Source organism: Lycorma delicatula, chromosome 4 (assembly GCF_047948215.1).
Source record: "Lycorma delicatula isolate Av1 chromosome 4, ASM4794821v1, whole genome shotgun sequence".
Classification (NCBI taxonomy): Eukaryota; Metazoa; Arthropoda; class Insecta; order Hemiptera; family Fulgoridae; genus Lycorma; species Lycorma delicatula.
In genome coordinates, this window is record NC_134458.1 from 161,381,766 (window position 1) to 161,400,424 (window position 18,659).

General features: G+C 28.8%; 1 protein-coding gene across 1 annotated transcript in view; it reads right to left on the reverse strand.

The window, feature by feature from the left end:
* The window catches only part of LOC142322962 (uncharacterized), a 1,168,170-nt gene extending 1,150,034 nt beyond the window's left edge, over positions 1-18,136 (reverse strand). Inside the window, exon 1 of the mRNA XM_075362062.1 lies at positions 18,082-18,136. The gene's annotated coding sequence lies outside the window, so the exon portion shown is untranslated. The remainder of the gene's footprint in view (positions 1-18,081) is intronic.
* Positions 18,137-18,659: the final 523 nt, after the last annotated feature.

Below are 18,659 nucleotides of genomic sequence, written 5' to 3' on the forward strand. Positions count from 1 at the left end.
CTTTTACTCGTAGATGGATTTGAATACTACTCAGTAGAAAGTGGTGTACGTCTGTGGTTGGGGTTCAATTAATCACACGTCTCAGGAATGGTCGACCTGAGTCTGTACAAGATATACCTGCCAGCTCATTTACCTGCCATACATATCATTCTCATCTCGTTGGTCATACGGGAGGGGGGTTGAACAGATTGCTACATATACGTTAGGAGAAAAAATGAATTAACTCGAACTCAGTAACTTTATCAATAGTACTAGGAAAAATATATTTAATTTCACCAAAAATTAATGTTACTTCATTGAGGAAATTACTTATAACGAATTCGTTATAAGTAATTTATAAGTAATATTGAAGGCATAACGATCTTTTATAAATGAATTCCATTACAGTAATAATTCTGTTTCTACTTTTTCGATACTTAATTAATAATAACAAAGTTTTTACTAAAAAATAATGTATTCTAAATTGCTTTCCTCCTATTAAATTTATTGAATTCATTGATAAAGTGTTGTTTTTTTATCAATGAATGACAAACGTACAGAAACCTTAACTTTATGAATACAAAATAGAATTCCCTGTGTAAAATGCAACAAAATTAATATTTACTGTTATTTTACTTCCAGTTAGTTACAGTACAATTCTCCTATTTAGAGATTTTTATCCGTATGATATTTTTTTATCTACATGTTTATCATACGCATGTATCACACTATACGTTTATCAGACCCACAGCACAAACATAATTTTATTTAAAATGTATAAACTCTACATAGCTACGAGCCTAGTTCACTGTAGTTTACTAAAAAAAAGTTGTAAAGTTATGTTTGTTTTGTAAAGGTTTTGATCTATGGTGAAAAAATGTTCATGAACAAAAAATGTTAATTGTAATTCAAAAATATTTTATTTGAGAGGAATTTATAGAGCAGTGTCTAAACGCGACGCTTCGTGTCTGTCTAATAAAAAATAAATAAATAAACAATTTAAAAAAAAAACAGTGATTACGTGGTCAGAATGTTGGAATGTATTTAGTGTTTGTTGTTTATTTTTCATGTTTTTATATTTATTGTTGTTTGTGTATTTGATATATAAATAAATAGTTTTTTATATATAAAGCAATGGAACATAAATTGTCAACCGGCTAAAATAAATTTTTACAGACTGAGCAGAAATATAGAAGCATCACTTTTTACTTGAAACTAAATCGACTTCTAATCTATGCTGCTGTTCTGCATCGTCAAAGCGGTATATATTATGCGCATTACTTTATACAAAAACGAGTAAATTAATTTTTTGCTTTAAAATTACACAACAGATGAGTCACCGGGGTATGGTACATCGATAGTAATCTCTGTCGAATTCCGGTAGCCGACTCTTACACTTCAGAAACACCGGTTACTTTGACTTCCATCCGCCTTCTATTTATTCTCGAGCACTCGGTTTTTTCATAGTTCCCGTACTAAATTTATTGAACTATCGTTTCTTTTTGTGATTTCTGTATGTTCTTTCCGATTACTATACTACTTGTGATTAATTTTTTTTTTGTGTCAACCTACGTTTTTTTATCTTACTCAAGAGTTTTCGAGTAATTAGAAATATGTTGGAAGAAATATGTCGGAAAACTATTTCTCGGGGTGTTATTATAATGAACATATAAAAAAAATAGGAAATTACGGGTTCATCCGATTACTGATAGTAGGCTATAGAAAGAAGCGTTTTATCCTTTACATCCGGAACTCAAATCGGATGTAAAGAAATTATTTTATTATTCGTTCGTGAACTACTTCAATAAATATCCCGGTGTCAAAATTTTCGAGAATCATTTCTTTTAAATGTGGACCATTTTATTTATTTATTTTTTGTTACCTTAAATTTGTAAATATATATACAATATTATAAAATAAATACCGTAAAAGAGACTGACACTAGGTAATTACAAATATATATATATAAATTAAAAAGTACATATAAAAACGAAAATTTAATTTTTGATTAAAATATCTATAAACATATGTTTGTGGCGCGCTACAAATGTATCGCCATTGAGCCCTGTTATATTGAATGCTCTTTCAAAATCCATACACTATTTAGTGTACCACCTTCTGACGGGAAGGAACACCGTAGAACCACAGGATTCGGTAGTGAGGTACTCAGAATCACTGTTTGCCGACAGTGAAATTAGTTAATTAATATTAACAAAATTTTTCAACGATAATATTTTATCTGTTACAAGTCTAACTCGTTATGTATAAAAGAAAATGTATTAACTCTTTAATTACTCTGTAAACACTTTGGTCTTGACAGGATAAAAATCGTGCTTAATAATAGAATCTTGAAATTCTATTTAACATTCGAGCAACAATTTCCCCTACAGGATTAGAAATAGATCACCCGGTGATTTTCCATCGACTTAAGAAACTTCTCAAAACGTAAGATAAGCTTACCGATGTAAGAATAGTGTCACAAAGGGGAACTTCACATCAATTTACCCGCTTAAAACTCTTTCTGTTATACGTTACAGAATTACAAAAAAATGTACACCGATACATGATAGTGTACTTGCCACAAACCATTGCAAACTAAATTTTCAAGCAAAAGTTATCTTGCGGTATCATGAGGAGCAGTTTTGCCAATAATTTTCTTTTTAACTACCGGTTATTTCTACACAACCTACGTGTAATTTTGTTTAACAAAAAAAAATTGTTGATTTTTGTAAAATATTTTATGTTTACTTTCACGATAAAAACTGTTACTGACGTAAATTTTCGACACATCTGAAACCGTTAATATTAAATATACGTTTGGATTTATTTAAAATATAATATTATTCTGATCTCAACCGAATCGGTCGTACGTCATTATTTCCTAAAACAGAAATGTTTTCTTTTACATTTATTTAAAATTTTGATCCGCAATGCGAGGGCTGAATAAATATGATTAAGCTACGAAGAACGTTTAAAATTCAGGATTAGAGATTACTTCTGACTGAGCTCTTAATAATTGATTGTCATGTTACAGAAATGGTACAGCTATCTTTCCATTTTTTTTTTCTTTAAGACACCGTGAAATGAATACTTATAGTTACATGAAATCTATAAAATTTCTCTCTCGTAATATTACGGCTGAAATATGGTTCCAATATTTATTTTTCAGATTATTATTTTTTTTTTTTGTGTATAAGCACAATAAACAGCTTAATTCTATAATGTATTTCATACCGATACAAAAACGCACATACAACACATGCACATAGTAATTTACACACCCATTATGTGATCACCATTTTCCTTGTAACGCGTCAGTTTTAGAACTTTGTAGAATCATTTATTTTTTTTAAATTTAATTTGTTTAGGTAATAAAGAAATATTTAGTTGCGTAGGAGTAAGTTTTTTCCACAATTATTATTTTTACAATCGGCTCCTTAAGTTGAACCATACGTAAATCGTTTGATAATAAGCACATGATAAGGGTTTCTTAAGGAACTCCCATAATAGGTCAACCCATAATAACAGTTGTCAGTAAGCAGTAATCTTAAAGGTCATTAGTTAAAAGAACATGTGCCAACACTTCATAATCCGTACAAACAAATAAAAACCAATAAACAAATAAACAGTCAATTAAAAAACAAACAAATAATCAACTCCATGCCATAAGTCCAGAGCTAGTCCAGGGCTACAATAACTTTGTAAATCAAAACTTTATTGGACAAAGTGAGATGTGAGTTTCTCCGTAGCAGCCGACACCGTTCCCTATACTTCACGTTCAGTTGTTTTCTTTTCATCCTCGCGTGACACTTCCAGGTCAAACGATCTAAGTGAAATCTTAGGTAACGCACGCTCTGTTTGTGGGATCAAGACACCATCCATGTTCACACTGGGACAGTCATCCCTTCTGATGACCAATGTGACGTGCTTCGATTTATCCTGATTAACTTTACTCTTCCATATTTTCTGCCATGCGCAGACAAGGTCCAATGCCGTTTGCATCTCCCGCGAGACTAGTTCAAGGTCTTCGCTAACGGCAAGGACAGCAGTGTCATCGGAAAATGTGGCGATCGTGCAATCTTCCAGGGTTGGAAGGTCCGCAGAAAATATTGAATACATCACATGACCTAATAGAGAGCTTTAAGGGACACCCGACCTAATGTCGAAGAATTTCAATAACTCGTCATTATATCTTACCAAAGAGAATCGTAGGAGTACATACAATTCATTTTCAAAATAATTTGATCGACAAAAAGATTACCTATATTAAATCGTTCTTTTTTCTTTTTTTTTAATCTCCGGAATCACAGACAGGCATTACTTCACAGAATGAGATGAACGAATTTTTTATGTAAAAATGCCATCTCTGACCTGGATTCTAACCCGGGACCTTCGGATGAAAGGCCGAGACGCTACCACTCGCGCCCCAGAGGCCGGTGTAAAATCGTTCTTAAATACATTTAAAGACATGATATACAGAAGGTCATTGAATTAAAATTGATAATTTGAATTTTTTTTTTTGCTTCGTAAATTTAATAAAAAGAGGTTGATAAAATAGTTTTATTCTAAATTTACTTTTAAATTATAAATTTATTTAAGAAATCAAGTTCCATAATTTTAAACAAGTTACCTTCTTCTTAGATAATATAACTATACCTATATCTGAAAATAATTATAAAAAAGGAGTCAAAAATTTTCGTTAACGGTTTAAAAAATTACTTACCGAATGGATAGTAACTATCTGACTTTAAATAGGATAAAACCGTTGTACTTCTCAGGTTGACGTAACATTACTAATCGCATGGATACAAGTCTCATTAATGATAACGATAATATTTCTGTTATCTATAAAGCGAAATTTCTGTGTATTTAATTAGATGAAAAATTGTCTTGGGATGATCAAATTGATTTCATTCGTAACAAAATCAAAACGTACTGTTTTGATTCGAAGCGCCTTAATAAAATGCTACCTTGTCATCCTTACTAAATAATTATTATATTTCCGTCAGAAATATAACACCATCGCTTGGGCTCCACTCAAAAAATCCCAGTGGATTTTCAACTTACAAATTGAGTCAAGAGTTCTGAGTTAGATCATTGTTCAACTTACTGTATAAGTATGAAAAGTATGAATCCTGAAGATCAATATTTAGAAAATTAAAAATTTAACTTATTCTAATGTTAACATTTATATTTATTTTTGATCTTTGCTAAAAAAAAAAGAAGAAAAAAACCAGCTACTTGTTCTGAAGAAAATAGCAACATCCGTTGTCATCAAACCAGAAAACAGAACTGTTTTTATATAATTCAGCACAATACTTCAACTTACGAGAAAGAATCTTATTACAACTCGATTATCATTTTTTATAGTTTACTGAATTTATGAAATAAACGTCATTTTTTTGGTTTTTTTTTCACACCCGCGCGATTAAATGCGGTATGCGCGCGCGATTTAAGAATCATTGAATTAAATGAATGAAAAAATATTATATTTAAATAAAATGATAAATATTTTTAATTAAATTGTGTATGTGTGTGTGTAAGCCGTGCATCAGAAACCGCGCACAGTTGTAGGACTTTTTTTTATCAAGAGGGTGAGGGATCGAATAAGTACAGACATTGTATTTTTCATACGCAAAAAATAACTTTGCCAATTCTTTTCTTTCTTGCAAAAATTCGGCAAAAATTCTTGCGAATCCCGCTAGCCTAATCCAAGAAGACTGAGCAAACTGGACGTTAAAAGATGAAAAAAAGAAATATATATATATATATATATATATATGTGTGTGTGTGTATTAATACCTAACACTGTGCGTAAAAATATAAAAAAATTAAAAACATGATTGAATTACGTATATTATTTTTTGTGTATTTTCATTCCATACAATTTTTTTAACTTAAAGCAAATATGTAAATAAAACAACTTTAAATACAATTTTTTAAACAGAATTTTAAAATACATTCTAGAGCTTTAAAAATTGTCCTTATTCATCGTATATGAAACCAAAAACGATTCGATTGCCAGTCTAGCTAGCTTAGTTAACAGTAAGGGGTAAACAAACTGCCTCGCGAGCAGTCACCTTTTATACAGAAACTTAATAAACGTTTTACATGGCCTGAAAAGAGTTAAGTTGTATGATTCTATTAATTATCAGTTTAATATTAATGAAAATAAGTTACCGCGATGTAAATTATCTAATTTAAGTCGGACTTAAATTTATAAATACTGCAATGCAAATATTGTAAAAAGAAGAAATTCAGAATAGTTTGAAAGTACAGTTAAAATATGCTTAGTTTCTGTCACTATTTACAATATGAAAAGCTTGTTACTTATAAACTACATGTTATAATTTTATTCACTAAAAGTTTACGTTGTACTTCATTTAAAAACTTTAAGTTACGATAATTGAGACTATTAACCACTCTAATTTTTGTTACAATATTTTTATTTATTTCTGTAACCTACACACACGTCTCCTCACCACCATTCTCAACAGTTTGTTAAAAATATTAAAAAAATCTTCGAGGTAAATGCTCTAATAAAAAAAAAAATTATTAAAGAAATAAATACAATAAAAAATTAGGGCAAGTCGACACAAATGTTGTAAAAGAAATGTAATGTAAAATAAAAATAATAATAAAAATATAATTTAAAGTAATGTAAATGTAATTTAATGTAATGTTGACTGAAATGTAATGTTGTCAAAGAAATACCGAATTAAAAAACTCCATAGAGAAAACAAAAATTCATAACAAATATGAAAATTTCCCAAACTCGTTAACCTCAACTTTTAAAAGACTCCAAACAATCAAGAACTTCTTAAATAATTATGATAAACAATCCACCAAAACGGCTAAGAAAAAATGGCAATTCATGAAAGAATTGAGAAGATGAAAAATGAAAAAAAAAGCGTACGAAATTCCAAAGGGACGTACAAAAAAAGTGCCTTTCCATAAACCCCCAAAAAAAAGGATTATTACAAAGTATTTAAATCCCAAAGTCTTCACGCATCAGAATGTTTTAACTTAAAAATTAATGAAAAAATAGGAGAAAGAAAAATTAGAACTTTATGAAAAATTATGGATCTGCAAAAGAGAAAGAAACCTGAAGAACAAAAAATAATTCCAAAATATACACACAAAAAAAACGAAAAACTTTCCCATCCATAAAAAAGAAAGTATTAATTTTTATGGCTATCGATCAAGAATGGACAAAGATCAATTGACAGAAAATATCTCTGAATTCTTTAAAAACAGAAAACTAAATAACTTTGCTCTTAGATATCAGAAAACCTTTGAAGAAAAAAAACGAAGGTCAAATGATGAAAGACTACAAGACAAAAAGTTTTTTAAAAAATTCCAATTTTCGAGATGATATACTCGTAAATTTATTTATTTCTGTAACCTATACACACCACCATCCTCACCTCACCACCATCATCAATAGTCTGTTGAAAATAAAATTTTAAAAAATCTTCGACATTAATGCCCTAATAAAAATTTCTTATTTGAGAGGAATTAAATGAAAAATGTATCAAACATAACACAATCATACTTGTAATCAGATTTTGCCTTTTTAAATAATTTTAGTTCTACCATTAAAGACATCAGTAGTTCTAGCGGAAAAAATAAATCTCTCTAGACACCCACCGGAGAGATCCTCCACAGCTCCAAATGAACAGTTTTAGTCTAATCAAGTAACTGACAAAAACAAATTTTTTTGTTAAAGTGAGGATTTTACTTAAAGAAGTTTAATCCTGATCCTGAATGACTTTTAATTTTTTTAAAAATTAAAATCACATACTTGTGTTAGTCAACACAAAATCCTTGGTTATTAATTTATTGTTTCACATCGCGGATATAGAGAGATACGCCCTCTCTGAAAGTCAGAGCAATCTGCAATTGGCATCCAGCTGCCATAAAAAAAGCTGCTAGCTTTTCTCTGGCTAGTTTTCTCGTGTTCATTTTTCTACAGGTATATTGTTCTTTATCCTCACCTACATCTTTTACGCGTTCTTCAACACTTCTTCCATAATTTCTGTTTTGTGGATATAGGCTAGAATCCACTAGACACATGCTCAAGATGTCGTGAACTGTATAAAGCAAGTATATTGTCGGTATTATCTGGTGAAGGTAATCGGCAGATAAAATAAACCTACCCCGAGGCTCAGTTTCCTGACCGATGGCTGCAAATAATCTTTATTGTTAAATTTCCTACCAGGTTAATCCGATCTTCTCAATCTCCCATAAAACTGAAAGTACAAACACTTCGATCTTAGAATATGTGTTGTGTTTACTGGTGGTTTTTTTTTCTATAACCCAATCTGGAAACTATTTTCCTAGCCGATACTTTCATATCAAATTCTTCCCGTTCCAAACATTTGGTGAAATAGAAAACTACAAATGGGTTACTTGTTCTTAGATGAAGACCACTATCAGACCACCGCACGCGGCAGGGCGAGAAGCCGAGCTACAGTTACCACAATTGTTCAAAGCTAAAGCCTAATCTGATTCTGAGTTTTATATTTTTATCCTAAATATGATTTCTTTCACATAAAAATTCACTTATACCTTGTGTGTTTAGAATATTTAAATTTTTGCAGTATACGTACATATGGTGAAAGATCAATTTATATTAGTTCTAGTTAAATATATCATTGTTTGAATCGGTGTACTGTTTATACAACGGAACAATTTAATCTGTCAGACCCGCTTTAGTTCGTATACTGCAATAACATTACAAACATAATAATTCATTTTTAAAATTCGATGCATAAATTATAAGGAAAATATCAAAGGCCTAATTAAACATTTTCGTTTGGTAAAATAACATATGTAGTTTTAAAAGATATGTGTAAATTAATGTACATTTGTATAGACCTTTCGATGAAAAATTATGAATAATTTAAAGTAATTAAAAGGTATATAAACATTTTTAAACTTTTTATACTCAATCTTTGAAGTAAGCTCAACATTAACGATACAAGTTACAATATTTTGCTCTTGTAATCATACTCCGGTTGTTATTATTATTATTATAATTATTATTATTATTATTACAAACATAAGATAAACAAAGGAAAATTAACGTTTCATGTTTTGCTTGGTAACATAATAAACCTTGGGCAACCCGTGCGTTAATATAAAAAATATATTAAAAAGCAACATTGAAAAATTATATAACACATCTTCATCGTTATAAAGAACAAAGGAAAAAATATTCATTACCCGGTAAAAATTTTAACGGAACACTAACCTTAAATATGTTCACCTTAAAATCTCGAAATAAGGGTAAATGTACAAAAGAACCGTGCAAACAAGTTTAGTCAAAGAGTATTCATTTTATTAAAATAAAACAATAAAAATTGGTAAGTCTCATTATTTTTTAATTGATGTTAATCGGAGATTTATTTTTAAATTTTGAAGAGATTAAGAATTTAATTCTTGCGATCTTGAATTTTTGTTATCTTAGAAAGTTAAAATTTTTTAAACTGATTGCATTTAATCTTAATAAAATCAACATTAATAAAATCGTGAAGAAGGTTCAAAAACGAGAGGGTTTAGAAATCAAAAACATATTTAAAGAAAGTGTTTTTTTCATGTTAAAAAAGAACTGGGTAACTTATAAATACGAAATACACTCGTTTAATTATCACTTGAGTAGAAACTATACCTCCCGAATTCCTAATTTTGGATAAAAAATTGGAGAGATATTTACACTAAGATCTTAAATCACTACGTAAAAAATTTGTTAAAAAATTGTTAATGTTTAAATAATAATGTGCTCTGTTAGACTAGTTTTCAACTTCAATTTTCAGTGAAGTTAAAAATAAATGTCTTTTTAGCCGATCTCCGTGGCAGAGTGGTAGCCAACCTTGGCCTTTTAACCGAAGGTTTCGGGTCCAATTCCGGTCAGGCATGTCATTCTTCATACGCTACAAATTTCCATCGGCCTAACGACCACAGTAGTTGTTGTTCGTAAAACCCAAAAAAGAATCGTTTTACTTACTACTATTATTATTTATTATACGGTAAAATAAAACCGTTGACAGCCCACAGGTATCATGTTACGTTACGTTACCGCATACGAGTATGTGGTAACGTGATAGAACAGACTAACGATTAGTATTTTTCCATCATCAGGATTCCGGTTCGGGTCTAAAACATTAAAATTTCAACAAAAATTTTCCTAGAATAGTATTAATTAAGAAATGATAAAAAATTATACTAACTGACAAATTTTTACTGAATTATTATATCCGTGTTACATCGATGTACTTTTGCAGTTCAATTTACGGAATTTTAAAGGAATACCAACAAAGAACTAAACACGGCTAATTTTTAAGCACTAAATAAGCTTACAATTAGTTATGAAGTAATATAATCTCAAACAAAATTATTATCTTTTAAAACAGTTTTCCAGTCAGTCTGGTTAAATCGTTGATAGTTCAGTTTGACAGTTCCATATTATATCACACGATAAATCTGAATAATTTTTTTTTCCAAATTTTAGAGAAAAAGGATTTTTCTTGTCAAATAATATGAAACCCTGTCGACCGAAAATGACCGATCAGTTAAGTATTGCTCCAATCCTCGGTAAAACAGCTCGATTTCCCGAGGGATTGTGGATGGAAGTGGGATGGTGATCTTTGCCCGAAAGACAGCGATGCTTTGCCGTGAAGCCTAATTTTTTCTCATTTTGCTGTCGCTGTGTGGATTTTTTCTCATCATTCAACCCTTTTCCTTCTTTTTATAACATTTTAAGTACTCCAAGTTAGTCATGGTGAACGTTGGACCCGGTAGAGTTCCTTTCTTGCTCATCCAATCTCTTAGTTTTTCCCTCTCACTCTTACTTTAATATCTTCTCGCTACTTGACAAATTTAATTAACGTAAGTCACTCCGTGACTAATTTTCAGTATGTTATACGGGAAAATGAAATTTAATCTTTTTATTTTCAAAATTTTATTTAATTGTATGTCAGACATTAACATTAATTAAAGATTTGTTCTAAGAAAAAACAGATTTATTCTGTTAAGTATTAAGATTTATTTTGATTGGATTTATCTTTTAATTAGATATGCTAATTTATGTTACTTTATTAGTTGTAAGTTAATTAGTTTATTACTTTTTTAAATTTATTAATCCTGTTTGCTTGTAGCATCTTTTTCAGCTTATTTTGGAGCCACACTCGCTGAAAAAGTTTTGTTATTTAATATATATTTGTAATGAATTCTTTTTTTTAATTTTTTTGCAACTTCATTGTTTAATCGTTAAATTTTACATAATTCTTGTTTTCTTCAGTATTAAATAATATATTAAAGTACTAGCTACAACTAGCATTTTATTTATTTGTTTTTTTTTTTTTTTAAGAAAACTGATTTTGGCATATCTGTTGATGTTTTCCAGTACTATATTATTTCTAGTATTATATTATTCGTTATTTTATAATTCATTTTTTTTTAAATGTATAATTTTCTAAATTCTAAAAGAAATACATTAATATATTGCATTTTTAATAAATGCGAACGAACTTGATCCCTTGAATATCAAGTATAAACGCATTAAAGGATGTTAAGGAGTTGTTATAAAGAAAGCATCGAAATCAAAGTAAATAAAGTAAGGAGTTGATTTTTTTTGGTTTTGGAAGATTTAAATCGGCCGTAACGGTTGTTTTGATAAAAATCTAGCATAAACAGAGAAAAATTCATCCATTCTGAACAAAAACGTGTTGACAGAATACTTCTGGTAAAATGATGTACGTGAAACAGCATCATCTGTTTACTGATTTTACTTTCATTGTATCGTAACGGCATCGAGAATCATTTGAATTAAATATTTTAGTAACAAATCGTAAAATAAAAACTAATACCTTCGTAGCCGAAGATATTCTTTTGTTAACAGAGTCTTTAAGAGAGTTAACCAGCCCTTAACAAATGATTTGATCTTGGAAGGATAGTAAAGGTTTAGTCGCAAAAAGATAAAACTAATCTTTTAACTAACAACTGATTGAAGTTTAATCAGTAGGAATGAAAATCACTTTACAGTTATAATTTCAAAATCAGCCTAGCATAAAATGCCAGACAACTAAAACAAGATTGGATCTGTTCGAAACCAGATGCTTGTGAATAACGACATAATCTTTTCATCTAAATTAAATCTATTCTGTGCTAAAGTTCTCAGACTGGGGACGGTATAAGACATAAGGAAATAGGAAAGGTGCTAACTTACTTTTTAAAAAACATCTCAAACTTTTCAAAAAACTCTTTGTTTTTCTACCGATATAAAATAAAATTTCCTTTTTATTCAGTTATACTCTGGAACACCATCTCAAATTATTTAATTAAAATTGCAAGATTTTGATCTGAAAGAACCCAAAAATTAGTGGATAATATGGAAAGAATGTACATTGGTTTGAGGCGATCAAAAACTTCGTCAAAGACTTTAACCTAGACGTAGAATTTAATTTAGATAATATAAATACTGATAATTTAGAAAAGCTATTTTAAACTTTACACATCGGTGTAGGATATCGGCTATCAAAAGAGTTTCGTAACAGCATTAATGTTATACATAGAACAGGATCGTAATCTACAGGTTAAGGATTATTTATTGGATTAACTTTCTTTAAACGGTATCTGGAGACAACTATTTTGGGCGCAGAAAGTATGCGCACTCGAGTTTGAAGTTTTAAAAATAATTTATCGCAATAAGAACGAAAAAGACACCTTTTTTTTAGGATTTTGTTACGTAACTTGACTTACATCTTTTGTTAATAAAAATCTATCGGACCGATCTCGTTCAAATCTTTACACAAGTTAACCCGCTCTACTGATTTATCTTCTATCTAATTTCAGATCAGTATCTTCATCTATTTTTGAGTTTATATTCAATTTGTAAAACAACATTATTTATGGGTCATATATGACGTTCAAATACGAGAGTAGGTTCGTTAATTTCATTGTTATTTTAAATTTGAATACGATATTAGATAAAACGTATAACTAAACAAACATTTATTAGGGATTTTTATTTATTTAGAATTCATCAGGTGGCTGAATGAAAGAGAAATAAATATTCAGTTAGTTAGATCGTTCTTTTTTTTAATCAAACGAGCATAAAATAATAAAAAAGTTGATGCGATTTGTTTCGAAATTGATGAACGGTTTACTTTTTATTTTTTTGTTTGACGATATTCGCCACATAAGCTTAAAGTTTGTGCGTGGGATACGAAAATGGAATTTTTTTAGCGTATTAAAAATGGCATGTCTGACCGGGAATCGAACCCGGGACCTAGGATTTATTTTTTATTTTTATAAAGTTTCAAACTCGAAGCAGGTAATTTCTACGCCGTTAATAATCTAAGAGGAGATCTGTTTGGCTTAACCATAGACTTTATACGAAAACAGATCTGCTATATTCGCTAAAAGGTTACATAAGCCTTCTACTCTCCATTATTGTCAGAATGAATTCAGATTAGAGTGGTTGAAGACGGTCTTTTTGAGCATAGATGAAAAAGTTGAACGGTAACAATGGGTCGTCTCTTGTCAACTATTGTAGATTTGCGTATCAGACCGATTTAGAATAGCAAATGAGAAGAATTATATATAATTCATTCAATTCAAAGAATTCATATATATATATATATATATATATATATATATGAAAATTATTGCAGTGTACTATTTCCTGCGTTTTTTTATTAATATGATTACATTTTGTATTATTATTTACATACAGCAGGTATGAATTCTTGTACGAACGGTTTCGGGTTCGGTCCACCGTCAGGTACATTATATTAATTCATAAATTCATAGATTTTAGTGACTAGTATTTTAGTAATCTTTCAAAATTCATATGCAACATTAAAATCAGACTCATCATACATAACTATAACTTACTATAAAAGCTCTGTGAAGCACTTCACGTCACCACTATTTTTATTTATTTATTTTTAATACAACTGTTGTTCAACTTACATAGTTCAACAAAAATGTCCATTGAATACGTATATTTAACCTAATTTGTATTAGAAATATAAAATTAAAAATAAGTAAATAAAAATAGTGAGCCCGAAACCGGTTGTACAAAAATTCGTACCTGCTGTATGTAAATAATAATAAAAATTGTAATTATATACATAATGTACGTATATAATAAGCAACCGTAGATGTAGTATTGTCCTACTAACATTTTAATCCGTAAATTCAAGTCTATAAGTAAATTTTTTTTATGATGGCCACTTGTATGCAGGATTTATGTTCAAGTGTTTTCCAGATTTTACCCGTCGAGTATTAACTTATTAAGGGATTAGTGATTTTAGTGACTAGTATTTTATCGATTTTTGAATTATTTTATAAAAAGAGAGAGAAAGAAGATGAAGGGATATAATGTTTTACATTTAATACTTTATTTTTTTATTCCTTTATCCTTATTTTCTTTGTAATTTGTGATCATTTTTTGCTGTTGTATGACATGATGCGTAGAAATTAAATACTAATTATTTCTAGAAGTACTTTATATAAATTTAAAAAAGGAACATTCTATATTTCTGTTATCGTTTTAAATTGCACAGTAAATATTAATTTTCTTCCTTTTCGAGTTTTGTTGTTTATAATCAAATAATGTTATGGTACACTTTCATTTTTTTTATTTGTATATTATTGAAACATTTAATAATCAATTATTAATTTGTTTTTAAACAATTATTATTTATTTAGAATTATTAATTGATTACAATATAATAATTAAATGTTGCTTACAATTTTCGCTCCGGTTGTCTCTGACCTATATCCAGAATATTACTATGAATTCATAAAAAACGTTCTTATTAAAATGAAGTTCATCCTGATAAATTTAATAACGGAAATATTTTATTTTAATTAATTCATGATTGACATTAAATCAATTGGTCCAGTGGTTTTTGGATTTTTAAATTCTTCCTCCCAATTTTTTCGGATCAGAAGGTTTAATGGTTTTCAAATGCATGAATCAATTATTCAGGTCGTACTTAATTAGTATATTGAAAATAATAAGATCAATTGATTCTGTAGTTTTTTTGAGCACCTGGGCACATGTTCGAAATTTTGAATATGCTAAAACCCCACCGGAGTCAAGGTATAACCATATTATTGAATTTTATTAAATTCGGAGGGACGGTTTACATGTGACGTTCTTATTAATGTAGATTATAAAACTGATTGTAATTAATTACTGTATAGTATAAAAAGTTTTTAGAAAAAAAAGTGATCCGATCTCCAAAAGAAAATAAAATGTACAAAAAATAAAAAATAATTTTTCCACTAGGTCCTCAATACAATCTTTGAAACTTATTAAGTCGGCATCAAATTTTAAATTAAGTACGACTGAATGAGATACGGATTAAAAAAATATTTGAATTACGGCTTCAGTTTAATTCTAAAATTTTTCACCGACATCAAAAAAATAACTTTCAACTGAGCTAGTCGAAAAATTAATTTTTCTTTTTAGCGACATTTTTTACGTTTTCTTTTTTATTTTATTACTTTTATTTTTGTAACTTCATTGAAAAGTAAATATGGCCACGCTCCCAAACGAGACTCCTCGTAAGGCATAATAACATTTTTATGAAATAAACAGGCTCTTGAAGATTCGAGGGAAGATCTGCATAAGATTCGGAGACAAGTGTCTGATATCGTACGTGTGCAGAGGCTGTCTAAAATACGGGATTACGTGCCGCAAGCACTTACAAACGAAACTCAAGAACATCAAACACCACACAATCTGTCGTATATTCATAAACATATTTGTAATGTGCCTGCAAACGTTCGCATCCACTGACTTACAAAAAAGCGTCTAGATAAAAAATTGCTAATCAAAATAGCCGATGAAAGACACAATTGTTTATTCAGAATTCTTAAAGTATTGAGTAATGTGAGGCATGTACTCACTGCAGAAGCTTTTTGAAAAGAAATAAATATGTTTTACTGACTAGAGCATTTGTTTTTTTTTTTTTTTTTTGCTTAATGAATTAATTCACCGTAAAAGAGAAGCTTGTGTGTAAGAATATTAAATTTTGTAGCACATGAAAAATGCCATGACTGACCGGGAAACAAATCCGGGACTCCCAGGTGAAGGCCGATACCCTATCTCTTCGCCTCGGAAAATACATTCCACGCAATAACTTTTTTAATAGCTCAGTACCATTCGGTAATCGAGTGTTACTCCCGTGGGATCATCTTGTACTGTTTAAAAAAAAAATTTCATCCAAATTTGTGCACTTTGTGAAAAATTACACTCGGACAAACAAACAGAAATATACCCAATTGAAAGTCTCATTCTTTTCAAAATGGGTAAAAATAACTGTTATATACATATAAAAAAAAAATTGTAATATTTATTAATTCATAGTATGAAAGCGTTTAATAACTGTATATCTAGTATTAACGACATTTATCCTTAGTATCTGTTATTCTAGTAAAACATGAACAATAGGAAAAACATGATAAAAATAGAAGCGTGATGTTGTAGGAGTATTTAAAAAATTAGCTTAAAAAATAAATAAAAAAAGTTTCGAAAAAAAAGAGTGAAATTTGTTAGTGAATCTGGTAAATAGAGACAAACCATTAGGGGCGGAGAAATTATACATATATACTTGATTTTAAAATTATATAAGAAAAAATTATTCAGTTGATTTCAAAACATACATAATACCTTTTATTTATTTATTTTTTTCATTTAATACTATTTAATTTTTTTTTTATCATTTTTAAAAGTAAATTATTGTGATAGAAACAAAAAAGACGCCATTTTCTGAGCCTTTTATAGCGTAGCTTTACTTTGATCGCATGCCATCACAAAACTACTCCTCTAACCACAATTAAAATTTTTACATAAAATAAATTTCAGACCTATACCATCAATAGTTTAAATGTTGTAATGCCATTTGGAAACTGTTTTATCTTCTTTCCTATTCGACAGATAAAGATTCTTTGTCTTAGTCGTTATTTTAAATATTATAGAGGTTATTGCCGACCTGAATTTATTTTAGAAATATTTTATGTACGAAGAAATAAGTTATTTTAAGTGAACGTCGGTAAAAAGGTAAATACAATGCTGAAAAAGGTTCCCCCTTTCCCACAGCTGCCTAAATATTGATATGATGTTGCCGAACTTATTCTATTACAAGTTTCAGAAGTAGATATAGGTTAGGATTTCTCATTTTATTTCACTTTCTTTTAAAGATTTTTTTATTTTTATAATTTAACTACTGGACCTGGCAATGCTAACAAATGTATGTAATTAATAACACGTAAACACTACTGGGACAGAATTGGTGAATAGTATCAAACCAGTAAAAGACAAATAATTAAACAAAAAAGTAGTCATAATAACGCAAAATTAATTATGGTAAAGTTTGTAATGATTTTTACTTCTTACTTTTATTTATTTTTCTAGAAGTCATGCTAATTCTTTCGCAAACTTACACAATTTTTCAAAAAATCTTTAAGACCAGTTGAAAAAAAAATCTATCCTACATAACTACTAAATATTTATAACAACCAGTTTATCAAAGGTCTATTAGCCTATAAATTCTAAACAGTTTTTAACGAAATGAAACGTAATTTTATACTACAAAGATGTAATTTAAATCATTTTTTCCTGTTTTTTTGTAACCTGTTTAGAAGAAACCAATCGCTTAATTTTTTTATTTTAATCAAACACTATAAAAATAAATAGTCAAAATTCGATCTTATGTAGATTGAAACATGGTACTAAAAGCATCACAAAACACAAATAAAATGTATAAATCACTGTTAAAAAAAAAGACTTTTAAATATTATATTATAGTTTGTAAAAGATATTTTCATTAGCTTTAAATAAAAAAGTAATTGTATACTATAATTTACAGGGTACAAACGTTTAATTTTGTTAACAATCATTTATTGATACCGAATAACTTTGTAGATGAGTCCAGTTTAATATTTTAATTACGACTAACGTGTTTTAAAATAGTTATGAAATATGTTATAACAAACATAATGAAACAAACCATTAATAAAATGAAATCTAATGCTTATTAAAAAAATAATACAATAAGTAAATGAAAAATAAGTATAACTTACATCAATTAAGACGACATCCAAGTCACTACACGTACACAGACTACTGCAACTGAACAGAACAGCACTTTCGTTGATCGGCAATTATCGGTAATGATCGGAACACCATATGATAGAGCAAACTGTTCCGGGTGATGACGCATACTACTAACCCATGCAAGTCCAGTTGTTTAAATGTGGATGAATATCGGCATCAGTGACATGTTGTGTTTGATGTAGTTGTACAAATACTTCTCTTTTTATATTTTCAGTTAATAATTATACATTTTATAATTAATACAACGATCCAAATAAATCAGCATATTTGATATTAAACATTATAACACCAGGTTGGTGTAATATTATTTTATATAGCTTAATTTTGTTTCTATTATATTTTAATATGTTATGTTATTTGATTATAAGTTTACGTACAAGTCATCTATTACGTTTTGTAATGTACTGCGTGTGACAAATAACTGAAATATATTATACATACGTATTATTAAATATATAGTATTATTAATTATTATACATAAATTTATACACGCGATTATGGCATTTATTATATTATTCAAATAATACCAATAAAGAAAATGTTT